Source organism: Sorex araneus, chromosome 2 (genome assembly GCF_027595985.1).
Source record: "Sorex araneus isolate mSorAra2 chromosome 2, mSorAra2.pri, whole genome shotgun sequence".
Classification (NCBI taxonomy): Eukaryota; Metazoa; Chordata; class Mammalia; order Eulipotyphla; family Soricidae; genus Sorex; species Sorex araneus.
This window is the reverse complement of record NC_073303.1, coordinates 192,171,000-192,187,586: the sequence shown is the minus strand read 5'-3', so window position 1 is coordinate 192,187,586 and position 16,587 is coordinate 192,171,000.

Genomic DNA, 16,587 nt, shown 5'->3' with positions numbered 1-16,587 from the left:
TATATGGGCTGGCAATTATGTGTGAGTCTCAGAGAGGCCATGCAGCCTGTGCATTAAAACCTAGGTCCCATTGTTGTTTTGATTTGCATCTCCCTGATGACTAGCGATGTGGAGTATATTTTCATGTGCCTTTTGGTCATTTGTATTTCTTTTTTGAGGAAACTTCTGTTCATTTCTTCTCCCCATTTTTTGATGGGGTTGGAGGTTTTTTTCTTTTACAATTCTACTAGTGTCTTGTATATCCTGGATATTAATCCCTTATCAGGTGGGTATTGATATTCTTTCACATTCTGTGAGCTCTGTTAGGAGAGATGAAGTCATGAAATTTGCTTATAAATGGATAAACATGGAGAGTATTATGCTAAGTGAAATGAGTCAGAAAGAGAGGGACAGGCATAGGGGGACTACACTCATTTGTGGAGTATAAAATAACATCATGTGAGGCTGACACCCAAGGACAATAGATACAAGGGCCAGGAGGATTGCCCCATAGCTAGAAGACTGCTTCATGAGCAGATAGGAGAAGGCAGATGGAATAGAGAAGGAATCACTAAGAAAATGATGGCTGGAGGAACCAGTTGGGACGGGAGATGCATGCTGAAAGTAGATAATAGACCAAATATGATGACCTCTCAGTGTCTGTGTTGCAAGCCATAATGCCCAAAAGTAGAGAGAGAGTATGGGGTATATTGTCTGCCATGGAGGCAGGGGGAGGGTGGGAAAGGGGGGGTATACCCGGGATATTGGTGGTGGGGATTATGCACTGGTGGAGGGATGGGTGTTTTATCATTGTGAGATTGTAACCCAAACATTAAAGCTTGTAACTATCTCACAAAATTTTAAAAAATTTTTTAAAAATCCTACATGGCGGGAGGCAACTGGGGACATTAGTGGTGACAAAGATACATTATAGCTTTTTAACTGTGCATCTCACAGTGATTAAATAATAAACCAAAACAGCCTAGTCTCAAGCATTCTAGGCATGTTTGGAGTATGTATCCTTTGAGATCTCTCTAAGACCATCTCTTTTTGTTCTGGAAAACTCTGATATCAAATATGTACATAAAATAACATGTTATATACACTAAATAAATACTTATTTAACATGTATTTGCACACATAATATAATGTTATTGTATGTTAGAATACATTTAATATATATTTTATTTATACATAAAATACATATTGAATATAAACATATTACAAAGAAACAAATATATATTTTCATAGACAAATTTAATATATATTAAAAAATTACTTGTCAAACTAACATGATTGAACTAGAAGTATAAAGCGCTTGTTTTTGAATCTTGTCCTAGCTTTTAGCTTAGATTGTCATCACCAAATACTATAGGTTGAAATTTCTTTTTTTGTTGTTTTTGTTTTTGCTTCCACACCTGGCAGGGCTCAGGGTGTATTTTTGGGTCTGTGTGCAGGGTTATTCCTGGGGGACTCTGGGGATCATATGGGGCTTTGTGTGGGGGTGGGCTATAGAGGTAGTATAGCAAGTAGGGCATTTTCTTTGCAGTGGTCAACCCAGGTTTGATCCAAGGCATCCCATATGGTCCTCGGAGCATTGCCAGGAGTAATCCTAGGTATGAACCCCAAACAAAACAAACCAGAAAACCACATGGGGTTCTAGGGATCAAACCAGATTTGGCTGCATGCAAGGCAAAAACCCTGTTTACTATACTATCTCTCTGGCCCACTGTAGGCTGAATTTCTAGATGTTTTGATTTTATTTTCTTTGCCTGATAAAGAAAAGTGTTTTTATTATCATCTAATGTTTTTGACAGGTTCATCAATTTTATGTTTATTCTATTTCTTAAAATTCACGCTCAAATCCCAATGGTTGTCTTTGGGCGATGGGTTTTTCTTTTTCAGATAGTACATTCTCATTTGGATATCTGGAGCTTAAATACTAAGATAGAAGATCGATGCCTATTACTTTAGTACAGGCAGAGAAAAGTGAGAAAATACAGTTAATATATGAGCATATGTTTAGACTGAATGATGATGAATAGTCAAAACAGTATAAAAGACTAGTTTCTCTCACTCATTGTACATTTTTTTGAAATTGTAGTGTAGGTACTTGTCTTTCTCACTGGTACATATGCTCTGTGAATAGATAAAATGTATCAAAATTAGTTTTTCCTCTATGTATGAAGGAACATGATTGAACTGGAAGTCTTGAGAATTGAGCTTTTTAATTTTGCTTTTGGCCTCACTTGACGCCAGCTAACATAAAGCAAGCACTTCAACAGTATTCACTTGGGTTTAGACCAGTTGGGATGTGCGTATATGGATGTGTGTGTGTTTGTGTGTGTGTGTGTGTATGTTTGAGTCTGTGAGTGAGTACAGGCATACACACACATATATACTCCAAAAGTACTGCTTTTTAAAATATGAAATAAACATTTGATATTAATTTAATTTGATAAAATTTGACATTCTGAGAAGAAAATTTTTTACTACGCCAGTGTGATATTTTCTGCTATTTCACACTATTCCCACTAACAGATTTCCTGCTATTTGCACACTCGTCTCACTGACAAATGTCCTGTCTTGCTCTTTGTGCCAGCTTCCTCATCAGCTACTGCCACTTGCATTTTTACTATTTAAGGTTTCTTGACTGCTCTTGCATTAACTCTTTGTTAATATTTGTTTGTGGGGGCCAGAGAAAACCAGTTGGACAGTGGTATGGTGCTTGCCTTGCATGCAGCCAACCTGGGTTCAATCACTGGCATCCCATCCAGTCTCCGAGCATGCCAGGAGTGATCCGTCTGTGAAATACCTCGAGAAAGTCCTAAGCACCACGAGGTGTGGCCCCAAAACCAAATAAATGAATATATATTATTTTTACATGTTCGACCTATATGTGAGGTGGCAGTGAGGAGCAGCTATTACTATCATCTAATTTCCGAATAAAGATTCATAAAAGATGTACATTATGTGCAATGGTAGTCATTATTACAGTCTGGATTCTTATTCCAGTGCTCTTAGCAACTGATAATTTCCAGCATATTCCTGATAATGAAGTGAATCTGAATATTCCACGAGTGGGAATATCAAATGAACTTCCTTTTCCTAGAGCTATGGCTTTGAAACCACATAACATTACTCAAGGAATGACCTAACTGAACATAGATTTTTCTGCTCTAGTTCACTCATATGACTTACGATTAGAAACAAATAAAACTTAATAATGATGATAGTTATTGAAAGCATTTCTAGATATTAACATGACCTTCGTATCGCAAACTATTTTTATTTTGTGTCTGCCTTATAAAGATGAGGTTCTGTTTTTCTGGGCTCTGTGTTATACTAACTCTCTTTTTGGGTATATGCCTCAGAATGTCTCTCTCACATCTTTGTGGTTTAGAAAACTGAAAGTGGCATCTCATTTTCTATTCTAAAAAAACCATTCTTCATCATCTTGAAATGTTGATGACATTTATTAAACACAACCCTGAAAAAAAAATAACCATATGCTTTTGGTTTGTTAAATTCTTACCCAAAGCAAGTGTTCAATATGCAGAGATACTTCTCAAATGCCGACATGGTCATTTTTAATTAGTGGGGTTATTCGTCAGGAAGGTATGATTTCATATTTTTTTGGATTCATAGCTATATAATATAATGTTCTAGTTCTTTTCCTTAAAAAAACAAACAGAATTTTCCACATTTTGATTGGAGCAGGGAGAATGTAAGCTTCTAATTCAAGCACTCAGATTGTTGTGTGGGATCAAGTCATCATTTTACTAAATATGTTCCGCATTATAATCGAGTATCTATTACCTGAATAAATATTTTCAAGGTCATTTTCCATGTCACTTTAAGTCATGCCTTTACCACAAGCCGTGGAACTGTAGCTATGGCAGATTTTCCAAAACAGTTCAGAGACAGAACTCATTCAAGAATTTTCAGAGGATTTACAGCACAGTAATAAATTTCTTCTCAAAATGATTTGTCATCTGGCAGTACCTAGACTGCTTTTGGCTTCCTGAGTTTTGTATTTTCATAATTATAGGTGTAGATAATCCTTATTGGTTGAACATTCAAAAGCAAAGAAGCACTTCACATGGAACACTGTAAAAATTTTTTTTTCAGGCCAAACATTTTAGTGTGTTAAGTCTTCCTAGAAATTTAAAACAACTGCATGCAGATAACTTCCAGGAAGGACTTGATTTACCTGCTCCATTATAGAATTTAGAAAGATATTCTCAGTTATATTGCAGCCCACCTTGTGCTCTGGAATCTTGATTATAAAGAGTCAGGTAACTTTATCCTCTGTAATCAGTGTAGATTCTGCTGATTTTTATAAACTTCAACGTATCCGTATTAGAATTTCTTTATCTTAGTAAAATCATCTTTTTTTTTCTTTTTTTGGGTCACACCCGGCGATGCACAGGGATCACTCCTGGCTCTGCACTCAGGAATTACCCTTGGCGGTGCTCAGGGGACCATATGGGATGCTGGGAATCGAACCCGGGTCGGCCGCGTGCAAGGCAAACGCCCTACCTGCTGTGCTATCACTCCAGCCCCAGTAAAATCATCTTATACTATTTGTGCTTATATGAGTTGCTTCCTTGTCTCAAGCAAAGAAAACAAGCAAGCACTAGCTGTCCAATGGGGTTTTTTGTTTGTTTGTTTCTTTGTTTGTTTTTTGGCTTTTTGGGTCACACCCAGGGATGATGCACAGGGGTTACTCCTGGCTCTGCACTCAGAAATTCCTCCTGACAGTGCTCGGGGGACCATATGATGTTGGGAATTGAACCTGGGATGGCCACATGCAAGGCCACAAACATCCTACCTGCTGTGCTATAGCTACAGCCCCTGTCAGATGTTTCAAATGTGGCTACTAATCCATTTACCCAGTCTTGGGTCCTGCAATTATTAACCTCACTTATTTATTTGTTTGTTTGTTTATTTATTTATTTATTTATTTACTTGTATTGAATTGCCATAACATGCAGTTACAAAGTTGTTCATCACTGGGTTTCAGTCATGCAATATTCTAACAACACCCATACCTCCACCAGTGTGCACTTCCCACCACCTCCTGCTTCTGCTTCTATGACACTTTTCTTCCCTCTCTGTCTCTCTCTCTCGGTCTCTCTCTCTCTTTCTTTTGGGGCAATATGGTTTGCAATACGAGTACTGAAAGGTTACCATTTATAGACCTTTACCTCCTTTCGGGCTGGAGTGATAGTAGCACAGCAGGTAGGGCATTTGCCTTGCACACAGCAGACCCAGGTTCGATTCCTCTGTCCCTCTCAAAGAGCCCCGCAAGCTACTGAGAGTATCCCGCCCACATGCCAGAGCCTGGCAAGCTACCCGTGGCAAATTTGATATGCCAAAAACAGTAAAACAAGTCTCAGAATGGAGATATTACTGGTTCTTGCTCGAGCAAATCGATGAGCAGTGGGATGACAGTGACAGTGCTACCTCCTTTCAGCACTCAGTTCTTATCTAGAGTGACCGTTTCCAACTATTATTATCGTAGTGATCACTTCTCTGTTCTAATTGCATGCACCTCTCCCCACCCACTCAACCCACTTGTGGAAAACTCCAATCATGGAACAGCTCCTGGAGCTTGTTTCCCCTGTCCTTGGGTGTTATTTTCATACTTTTAAAAATATCCAACAAATGAGTGCAATCATTTTATGTCTGTCCTTCTCCCTCTGAATCATTTCACTCACCATGATACTTACTCTCCATGTCCAACCATTTATAAGCAAATTTTATTGACTTCATTTTTCCTGGTGGCTACGTACTATCCTATTGTGTAGATATACCATAATTTCTTTATTTACTCATCTGTTCTTGGGCACTTGGGCTGCTTCCAGAAGCTGCTTATTGTGCATAGTATACTGCCATAGACTTAGAGTACAGATGGCTTTTCTGCAATGTGATTTTGGGCCCTTAGGTTATATTCCCAGGAGTGGTATTACTGGGTCATATGGAAGCTGTTGACCTCATTTAAACAGTTACCCCCTTCAGGAGGTCCCATATTTAGATGAAACGATCTGGGGTTTAAGACTTTAACATATATATTTTTGAGGGACATAATTCTATCAATAACACCATCTAAGTAGCAATTTTGGGGTTGAGATTGCCAAGCCTGCTCAGAGAAGGACTGGGCTTCCTCCACCCAGATTCCCCATTTTTCAAGTAACTTCACAGTCACACCCACAAACTGCTCTGGCACCATGTAATCCCATCAACAGCCAAGTTAGAGACCATAAAACAAAACTCCTGGACCCGCAACATCCTGTAGTCTAACCACTGATATACCTAAAGCAACACACATGTGTTTGGTATTAACATACTAGCTTGTATTCTTTTATATCCATCCCTCTCAGAGAGCCCGTCAAGCTACCAAAAGTGTCCCAGTGAACCTGGCAAGCTCCCCGTGGCATATTCGGTATGCCAATATAGTAAAAATAATGGGTCTCATTGCCCTGACTATTGAAGAGCCTTCAATACAGCACCATTTGGAAGGACAGGTAAGGAGATGCTGCTAAAATCTCAGGGCTGGGGCGAATGAAGACATTACTGATGCCCACTCGAGCAAATCTATGAACAACGAGAAGACAGTGATACAGTGGAGTAGCAATTTTAAAAAAGAATGTTGGGGCATCAGGAAGGAAAATAGAATGTGGTAGATTAGCAAACCGAAAAGAACAAAATGCAGAAGAAACAAAATTATGGCATAAAAAATGATTTTTACTTCTCAAGTTTGTAACATCAATTTGACTTGAATTTGAGATAAAATTAATTCAGAGTTTGAGATTAAAAACCACACTTGGAACCCAGAGATATAGCTAAATGCTAAGGAGGGAGAGGCCTGGATTTGAGTTTGGGCACTGCATTGTTTCCTGAGCACTTCCAGAAGTGACTCCTGACCACAGATCATGGATTAATCCTTAATGGAGATTCTGGAATAATCCATACTACTAGGTCATTGTCACTGTCACTGTCATCCCATTGCTCATAGATTTGCTTGAGCAGGCACTAGTGAAGTCTCCATTGTGAGACTTCTTGTTATTGGTTTTTTGTTTTTTGTTTTTTTCACATATCAGATACAGCAGGGTAGCTTGCGGGTGAGATACTGTCGGTAGCTTGCTGGGCTCTCCGAGAGGGACAGAGGAATTGAACTCAGGTCAGCTGCGTGCAAGGCAAATGCTCTACCCACTGTGCTAGGCCTCAAAATAAGCAAAATTATAATACTGGCTGATACAGCTCTAGTGGACATTCAATGTTTAAGATCCTTATATCATAAAAGGGAGGAAAAAAGTGATGCTAAAAAATATAAAACTAAACTTTCAGCATTGAGAGTGATAGTTTGTACTACTATCACATTGAATAACATTGAATGTGATAGTTTATATTTATATAGAACTACCACAAATAAAGCTAACTTATATACTGAAAATCATAACATATAAAACAAAAGCCTAAGCAAATGCCTAGTGTTGTCAATAGATTACAAACAGAAAACAAAAAATAAAATAAGAATTAGATGACTAAGCCTTCATAGCTTAAAAATGATATTAACTATCACGATCACAATCACGAAATCCCGTTAATCTTCGATTTCTTGAGCTGGCTCAGTAACCTCTCATTTTGTCCTTTCCCTGAGATCGTAGAAGTCTATCTCGACTCGGCCCTCCCAAAGATGTCGCACTGGGGGCTCTTTCAGGGTCAGGGGACTGGGATCCAGCTTGTTACTGGGTTTAGCATATTAATACACCATGGGAAGCTTGCAAGGCTGTCCCATGTGGACAGGAAACTCTCAGAAGCTTACCAGTTTCTCCCAGAGGGAGAAGTAGGCTACAGGAGATATTAACTATATTCCTCATATATCATCAAAATAAAGTTCAGTGACAAGTTTATATGCTAGTAATTAGTTCTACTTTTTAAAAATTAAACATGACTACTATTATACTTGTTTAGATGTTCACATATTATATGTTACAACATACTGAATATATTATGCCAATACTTATAATTTGCATATAAAATAAAATACAATCTAAGATTTCAGTAAGCCTTTTTTTCTTTAGCAAATTCTTTGAGTAGTTCATTACATGTAACTTTTATATTCTTGGAGATGGGGTTGGTGAATACCTTTCAAGAAAAACTAAGACAAAACATGTAAGATGTATTTTTAAGAAGGGATTTTTATCTGTGACTTAGTACACGACCTAATCTTTTTTCCTAATATGTCCAGTTCTGATAGGGCTAATTGTTATTCCTGTACATTCCTAGTGGGGCCTCTGGAGATTTTGGCATCTAAAAGCACATAAGAAGCAATAAAAACTATGCTAACCATAGGAGAAATAAGCTCAAGACCAATTACTAATGAAAAACAACTGATATCAACTTGTATTCATAATAAACTGGAATGTAATTACGCAGAAATTCTTAACATGCATTCTACTATTGTTCTAACACTTGCAAATAAAATCCTTCTATATCATAAATTAAATCATATGATGTAAAACTGGTGTGTATTTTGATATAAATACTGTGAAGCAGGAATTGATTTTCCTCAGTACATTTTAAGATTTTAAGGATAGAAAAACTTTCAGCAGCATAAAAACCTCTAAAAATCCTTTCCTCTATAAACATTATAAAAAACTTTGGAGGAATGTTGCAAAGTAACATCCTCTTTGTCAGATGAGTGTTGGGCAAATGTTTTCTCCCATTAAGTGGCGTGGTGGCGTGTCTTATTCCAGTCAAGGTTATTTTGCAGCACAGAAGCATCTCACATTTTTTGTAGTCCCATTTGTTTATCTTTGCTTCTGTTTGCCTAGCCAACGACATTGAGTTATTGAAGATGACTCTGGCTTTATTTTCATAAAGTGTTCTGTCTCTCAATCGTCAACATTCTTTAGGGATTCAGGCCTGATATTGTTGCCTTAATTTATTGGAACTGACTTTTTTTCTGAAGTGTGAGATAGGAGTCTGAGTGCAATTCTTTGTCCGAACAAGTAGCTAACCAGTTTTCATAGCACCAAGTGTTGAAGCGACTTTCCTTGCTCCATTTCCTACACTCAGATCCTTTATCAAAGATTATCTGTCCACATACTTTTAGGGCTGTCTTTGGACTCTTAATTTTATTCCTTTGGCCTGAGAGTCTGCCTTTATTCCATTATCAAATGGTCTTGATTACTATAGCTTTATAGTATAATTCAAAGTTGGGGAAAGAAAAGTCTCCCATGTTCTTTCCTTCTAAGGATTCTGTTGGTTATTCATGGAGTTTTATTAATCCACATAAAATTTAACAGCATTTGATCCATGTCTCCAACAGTGCCATGAAAATCTTCATGGGACTGTATTGGATCTGTAAAATTCTTTAGATAGAATTTTTATTCTAATAATGTCAATTCTTCCAATCTACAAACAGGGGATGTGCTTCTATTTTCTTGTGACTTCTTCTGTTTATTTTAATATTGACACAGTTTTCTTTGAATATATCTTTCATTTTCTTTTTTATGATGATTCCCAGGTACCTGATTTTGGGGTGACACAAGTGTGAGTAGGGATGTTTTCTTATTCTCTTTTACATGGTTTGCATATAGAAGTGCCATGCATTGCTGAATGTCAATTTTGTAGCTGGTTACTTTTTCTTTGTTTGCAATGGGGGCGGGGCACACATGGTAGTGCCTAAGACTTACTCTTGGCTCTGTGTTCATGGATCACTCCTGGGAGGCTGTGGGGGTGCATATAGAGTGTCAGGGATTGAACCTGGTTTTGCCATGTGCAAGGCAAACATTCTACCTGCTGTATTGTACTATCACTCCAGCTCCTAATGCAGATATTAAGCAACATAAATTGAGAGAGCAGGAACACAGCTATGCAGTTGAGTTTCCTACATTTGGGGAAATAGAAGGGGTCAGCACATCTGGAGTGCAATGGATAAGCCTCACTGTGGGAAAACCATCTTTATGATTATGACATCTCCACTGTCAGGTAAGTACTTTACTGAACAATATCTTATTGTTTAGTACTTTACTGAACAATTTTTATTGTTTCCAGGTCGGTTTTATTTTTTTAGATATTTTTGGGGGAGGGTAGTATTCAGTGTAATCTAAGCACAAAATGTAATCTTCAAATAGTGATAGTTTGACACTTTCTTTTAAAAGCTGTATCCCCATAATATTTCTGAGAATTGGCAAGAGTGGATATAAGTTATCTTGTGTATGATCTTAAAGAGAAGATTTGCAGGTTTTTTTTGAGTGTGTGTTTTGTTCTGTTTTACCATTGAGTGATGCTATCCTGGGGTTTGTGGAAAATGACTTTGACTATAGTGAGGAATGCTCTTCTCCTCATTTTGTTGAGGGCTTTTTTTTTTATCATACATGGTTGTCAGACCTTATCAAATGCTTTCTCTGCCTCAATCATTTTAATGGTGTTTGTGGGAGGAGAAGGTACCATGGACAAGCTTATTCCTTGGTCCAAAAGTGTCACACAATTTTTATTCTGTTATTTGGCTTAGATTCAAGATCCTTACTAACTGCAAATGGTATTGGTATAACACTCTTCATTTCTTTAAGGAGCTGTGGCAATTTACAACAAAAATTGAAAAGTAATGATTGTGGACCACCCAGTAATCAATGTATTTTTGTGTTTTACATATAAAATTTAAAATACACCATTGTATGATGTTAATACTTTAGTGATTCTGTAGTAAAAGAGATTATCTTGGGGCATCAATGATTCTCCCAAGACCATATAGTTTGTAGGAGTCAAAGAATTTCTCATTTTAAATCACATGTTCTTTCCAAAATATTGGCTATGAAAATGAAGTTTCAAAAAGTTTGTTAAACATGATACAAAATTTGAAATTAATATCTTAAAATCATCTTATAAATATGTAATAAATTTTTATTAATAACAGATGGCCATAGAGTTGAACGTTTTATTTTCCTTATAATAACAAAGTTATAGAATCTAATCCTATTATAAAATTTAATATGGGTGTATTTTTTCTTTCATGACTTTAAAATTAGCCAAATTCTTCAACTACAAATCTTTTCCCTTGAGTGAAAGAAGCTTATTATTTTGTGAATGGGAACTTACACTTCATATTTGCCAGTCTCTAAATAATAGATATATTTAGAGGCTTATTTAAGACTTCAAAATCAATTTTACTAATGTGCTTTGTCTATTAGGAAATTGCTTCTTATTAGATAGTCATTTATTCCTCTCTCATTTTTTAAAGAGTCATTGAGAAATAACTACTTGGAAGGCAATTTTGTACTAACTGTTCAAGAGATGAAAAGACATTTTAAAAAGCTCAATAAGGATAAATTTTCCCTTTTTATATGCTTTTGAAAAGTCAAATAGGCTTAGTCAGCATTATGGAAAGAATTTTATTTGTTTTATCTTTTATTTATATTCAATTTCAAAACTAGTAGACATTCATAAAATTATTAAAAGCAAAGTTAGAAAAGAGCTTTAAGATCATATTTCCAATTTCTCATTCAATTTCAATAAAACTTAATATAGTTACAATAGCCTTACCATAGTAGTAATGCTCCTAATGTAGTTTAAAGAGATTAGCTATAGTGTATATTGCTCATTTTTTTCATAGTTCATGTAATTGAGCTCATTTCCTCATCTAAAATATTTTTCTGACTTGGCAGGGCAAAATGATTCTGTTGGTCTACTCCTTCATTGGGGTTTGCTATATTGTCAAAGATCTATTTTTGTTGGAGAGGTATTATATTATCTTTTATAATTTCAACTGAAATGAATACATCATTTAACTATGTGTAAATGAGGAGAACTATTTAATGACCTATGCAATATCATTTAATAACCTGCACAATATCATTATGTTCCAATGATTAATTTCTAAAGAAAGAAAAAACATTTTGCCATATTATTGATACAATGTCATTCAAAACTCTTATTAAAGTTACTTGTTTTAATATTAATTTTTTTAGGGAACAACTTCAGAGGTTCTTGGGGTGTATCAGGATTATATCTATAGATCCTTAGGCATCACACAGTACTAGGAATTAAACTCAGAACTTTGCCCATAGTTGGTATGTGCTTTACAACTTGAGTTCTCTCAGTGGTACTCAAAAAATTTTTCTAAGTAAGATTTTCTGTATACTTTTTAAAATTAGAATTCTTCAGTAATTATGACTTTTTTCTTTGGGGTGGGGAGAGAAGGGGTGGGGGAGTGCACCCAGTGATAACCCGGGCTTATTTATGACAGAGTTTTGTCAACTATATGTGATACTGAGCTTTGAACCCATTTTGGCAATGTGCCAGACAAGTGCCCTACTTGCTGTACTACTGCTTGGGTCAATGAGAACTTTCCAGATCAAATATACCTTTGCTTAGATATTGTGCGTTTGATTATATAAACAAACTGGACCTAACAAAGTCCATTTTAAAGAAAAATACCTATAATAGAAGCTTCTTTAGTTTGATGGTATGTAATGTACAATGAAATTGATTTTAATTTTATAATATTTATGATGCTTTAATTTGATTACCTGTCACAAAACACTATTAGAGATGAGTTTTATTTGACGGGTATTCCAACTTTATAGGAGATTTATTATCTGTGCATTTTTCTTCAATGACGATTGGAGAAGAAATTTGTTCAAGTTATGCAATGAAATAGTCTCTACACTGGGATTTGTGGCTGGCTATGTGAAGTGTGGTCTAGACAATAGCAAATTTCTCAATTCCAAACAGGCTACATGAAGCAGGTTGCCAACTTGAACATTTATTGAGCTAAAACATTACATTTCATATTTCAATGCTACATTTCATTTGTTCTACTAAGATTTTGGGCATAGAAATAAAATTCTGGCATTCTGGTTCCACACACTACTATGACTCTGTGCTGTTTGGATTCAACCCAGATGACCTTGAAACTTGCTAAGAATGCTAAACAACTCCTTGATGAAAAGCACTGGACCATGTTTCTTCCTGTTTGCTTCATGCTAACACCAAAATTACTTCTATTTCTTTGTAGTACAATTTGAAGTTGGGGAAGGTGATGCCTCCCATCTTCTTTTTTTCCAAGAATTGTTTTAGTTATTTGCGGGGGTTTATTGTTCCATATGAATTTTAGGAGAGTTCTATTTCTTTAAAAAATGTCATGGGTGTCCTTATGGACCACATTGAATCTGTATAATGCTTTTGGGGAGTATTGGCAATTGATGATGCTGATCCGTCAGAACCAACCACGAGCAGGGAATACATCTCCATTTCCTCATGTCCTCTTTTATTTCTTGAAGTAGTGTTTTGTAGTTCTTTGTACAGGTTCTTAACCTCTTTAGATAAGCTGATTCTAAGGTACTTGATTTTCTGAGGCACAGTTATGAACGGGATTTTTTCTTAATATCTCTTTTTCCTCTTTCATTATTTGTAATGTGATGGGAAAGTCATGGACTTTTGGGTATTGATTTTGTAAGCTGTCACATAACTGTACAAACCTACTTTATCTAGGAGATTTTTTGTAAAGTCTTGAGGATTGTCTACGTATAGTATCATATCATCTGCAAATAGTGATAATTCAAATTCTTTCTATCTGGATGCCCTTGATATATTTTTCTTGCTTAACTTCTATGGCAAGTAGTTCCAATACTATATTGAATAGAAGTGGCAAGACTGGGCAACCTTGTGTTGTCCCCAATCTTAGAGGTAAGACTTTTTAGTTTTTTCCCATCGAGAATAATGCTTGCTGTGGGAATGGGTCCCGGAAAATTTAACAGAAGGCTACAAATATTGATCTTAACTAACATTGGACACAATGTAAACCTTATTGATTCATCTATTTAAAAATATGAGAATATAAAGAGCATTTGCCTTGCATGTGGCTGATCTGAGTTGGATTTCTGCACCCTTTATGGTCCCCGGAGCACTGCCAGAGGTATTCCCTGAGCATAGAGCCAGAAATAACCCCTGACTGCAGTCAGATGTGCCTCCTAAAAGATGAGAAATCAGGAAACCTAACTTTATAAAATAACAGTGAGGAATTAACGATAATGTGGGTAAAGCAACCTGTGATACATCTCAGAATTGCATCATGCTCAAAGTTGACTCTCCTTATAAGTCTTATTTCAATTCTAAGAACTGCTCTACAAAGTAACAATTAATGAAGGTTTAATTTGGAAAATTTTACCATGCAATTTTGAGCTGTGTTTTAAATGGTATTATTCCTGTCTAACCAGTCTTTCTGGAGCAGCGATTTTTTAAATTTTTTTATTTTATTGAATCACAGTGACATAAATTACAAAGCTTTCAGGTTTAAGTCTCAGTCATATAATGATCAAACCCCCATCCCTTCACCAGTGCACCTGTTTCCCCACCAAGAACCCAGTATACCCCCCTCCTGCACCCTGAGTGGCTAATGATCTTCACTTTATTCTCTCTAAACTTTGGATACATTCAATATTTCAACAGAGAACTGACTATTATTATTTGTAATTTTCCCCCAACAATCAAACCTGCTGAAAAGGCATCATTTGATAGTTTGTTTTCCATTGCTGAGGATGAAAATTATAGGAGATCGTATGGCCACTGTTGCGGCCGTGTGGTTTTCAATTTCTGTCGTTTTAGCTCAGTTTACAGTCTAGATGTGTTTCTATAAGTCTCTGGGTGCAAAATAGTTTAGTAGACCTCTCAGATCATAGTCTTTAAAGAACAGAGGGGCCGTGCCATGCACGGCTGCTCAGGATCTCATCTGGGCAGAGAGCATGCCGGTAACACCCCCATCCCATGGTCTCTTGCGCGCCACGTAACTCGAGCTTGTACGTCTAGGTTGTGAGTGCTGGAGAATGGCAGACGCCACGTGGGCACTGGAGCAGCGATTTCTAAATAAAAACTGATGTGGGTTTTAATATTTTTATGTTATCTTTTTATCACAAGAAGTGATGATGTCCATATTTATAGATGTCCACAGAAAAGTAGAAACCTTCGTTATGCCCCCAAGAAAATCATGATTATAATGAAAAGATTTATATTTTTATATTATATTTATATTATTTATATATTTATATATTTACCATCTCTCCCAAATGCAAGTATGCATTTCTTTGCTTAGAGTTGAATTTATTTGAATAAAATAAATAGCATCCTCAAAAAGAAAACCTTGGGAGGGGCTGGAGTGATAGCACAGCAGGTAAGGTGTTTGCCTTGCACTAGGCAAACTGGGATTCGATTCCCAGCATCCCATATAGTCCCCTGTGCACCGCCAGGAATAATTCTTGAGTGTAGAGCCAGGAGTAACCCCTGTACATTGCCAGGTCACTGTCACTGTCATCCCTTTGCTCATCGATTTGTTTGAGCGGGCACCAGTAACGTCTCTCTTTGTGAGAGTTATTTGTTACTGTTTTTGCATTATCCAATATGCCATGGGTAGCTTGCCAGTCTCTGCCATATGGGCGCCATACTCTCAGTAGCTTGCCAGGCTCTCTGAGAGGGGCAGAGGAATCGAACACGGGTCGACTGCATGAGAGACGAAAGCCTTACCGTTGTGCTATCTCTCCAGCCCACATTGCCAGGTGTGACCCAAAAAGAAAAAAAAGAAGCCTGGGAAAAGTTAGTGAGATCATTTATTTTTTATTGATTATATCCTAGAAGCTAGGTTGGTCACTCAGTAATAGTGTTAATGCTTGAAGATTGCTCAGGATAGTGACAAGGTCATTTATTAAAAGGTATGGCTTTCAAAATCACACAATTTACACAATTTACATAATTTACACAAGACAAGTAATTAACATCTGAACCAGTATATTTCCAGTCATTATTTTGATAAAATATGTCAACTCTTGCCATTAAGCCTCAGAATAATCTTAAATGATTTTCATATATTGAATTAACACTGCTGACTAAGCAATATGTCTTCACATATACATTTTTCTTCCAATTTCCATTGACAGCATTAAAAAAAGAACAAGACCTATGTGGTATGTGGTCATAAAACAGAAGAGGAACAATGAACTGCATGAGAGATTCCAATTACTCTAAAAGGTCCACAGTGGTGAAACCTATGGAAAGTCAAATGGTTCACCCAAAGTGTGCAGGGCTGAAGTCATAGGAACAGCCACAGTAATATATGGGCTTCTGTGATCACTGGTTACATATGGAATTTTTAAGTATTCTTACAATTCCCTCTCCAAAACTAATTCTACCCAAGTGTTATATGAGACAGATCATTTGAAGTAAATTGTGAGATAAATTGAGCCAGAGGTCAGACAGAAGTTATCTTAGCTGGGGCTATTATAACAAAATCTGTAGACTGGAATATGACATCACAGAAACTATTATTATTTTCCCCCTCGTTTTAGCATTTGAAATTCCAAGTGCCTGTATATTTCTGGAGAGAGCTCTTTTTCTCTTACTGGTAAACACGGTTCCCCTACCACTCTCAAACTGAGAGCTTGAGAAGAAGTCTTGTTCTTGTTCTTGTTCTTGTTCTTCCTCTTCTTCTTCCTCTTCTTCTTCTTCTTCTTCTTCTTCTTCTTCTTCTTCTTCTTCTTCTTCTTCTTCTTCTTCTTCTTCTTCTTCTTCTTCTTCTTCTTCTTCTTCTTCTTCTTTTTCTTCTTC